The sequence below is a fragment of the Chrysoperla carnea genome, assembly GCF_905475395.1.
Source record: "Chrysoperla carnea chromosome X unlocalized genomic scaffold, inChrCarn1.1 SUPER_X_unloc_5, whole genome shotgun sequence".
Lineage (NCBI taxonomy): Eukaryota > Metazoa > Arthropoda > Insecta > Neuroptera > Chrysopidae > Chrysoperla > Chrysoperla carnea.
Window position 1 is genome coordinate 16,045 of NW_025408178.1, and position 1,238 is coordinate 17,282.

Below are 1,238 nucleotides of genomic sequence, written 5' to 3' on the forward strand. Positions count from 1 at the left end.
CACAAGATTTTAAAACCGATTTACGTTTCCAAAGTTCAGCTGTTATGGCATTACAAGAAGCTAGTGAAGCCTATTTAGTAGGTTTATTTGAAGATACCAATTTATGCGCAATTCATGCAAAGCGTGTTACAATTATGCCTAAGGATATACAATTGGCAAGACGTATTCGTGGAGAACGTGCATAAGCGTTTTAAATGACAATTTAAAAAAAAAAAAAACAAATAAGAAATATTTTCGGTCCTATATATAGGACCAACATATATTATTAAATAAGAGTATATTATTTTTATTAAAAAATATATATATATATATATATATATAAATTATTGAAATAAAATTAAACATTATTAAAATTTTGTTATAATTATAAGCGATTGCTATTTCTAAAAATAAATAAATTTCATAAAATTTATATTATTTTATATTCATTTGAAATATTAAAAAAACTTCTCGCTTTAAAGTAACCATGATATGAGTTATAAATGCAATAAAATTTTATACAAAAAATAATATTTATTTGTTGACGAATAATATAAAAGGTTTACATTTCTAAATAACATATATTTATATATGGTGTGTAAAAAAAAAGAAAAGAAGAAAAATAATTTATATTTTTAATATAAAAAGGCAACCGCACACAGTGTTCCCAAGCGGTCACCCATCCAAGTACTGACTGTGCCCAATGTTGCTTAACTTCGGTGATCGGACGAGAACCGGTGTTTTCAACGTGGTATGGCTGTTGCCAGTAATAAATGAAAATTTTTACAAATATATATTTTTCATAAATATCATTAATATTAAAGTATATTATTAAAATTTTCAATGAAGTAATCAATTTAAATATATACTTATTTATTATACCATATATTTTAAATAAAAATGCAACCGCACACAGTATTCTCAAGTGGCCACCCATCCGTGGTACTGACTGTGGCAAATGTTTCTAAACTATTATTTTATAAAATATTTATACAAAAAATAATTTACTCTTATCAAATATTAATTTGTGGCCTGTATTAAGGCCTATGTTATTTTCATTTTTTAGCAAAAATAATGAAATATTTCAATATATTATTAAAGTAACAGATCATTTCTTTTTTGGTGCTGCTTTTTTAATTTTTGTAGGAGATGATTTGGCAACAGAAGCTTTCTTAGCTTTTGGTGCTTTCGATTTACGAGCAGGGCTACTTTTGGCAGCGGATTTTGTACTTTTTGCTGGTTTTGCTTTAACTGGTGCT

The 1,238-nt window shown here is 25.8% G+C and overlaps 1 non-coding gene across 1 annotated transcript; it reads right to left on the reverse strand.

Annotated features, from left to right (window-relative positions):
* Positions 1-625: 625 nt before the first annotated feature.
* On the reverse strand, positions 626-744 carry LOC123304417. The gene has a single exon (XR_006536440.1). It is a non-coding gene; the product is annotated as a 5S ribosomal RNA (ribosomal RNA).
* Between the last annotated feature and the right edge of the window lie 494 nt (positions 745-1,238).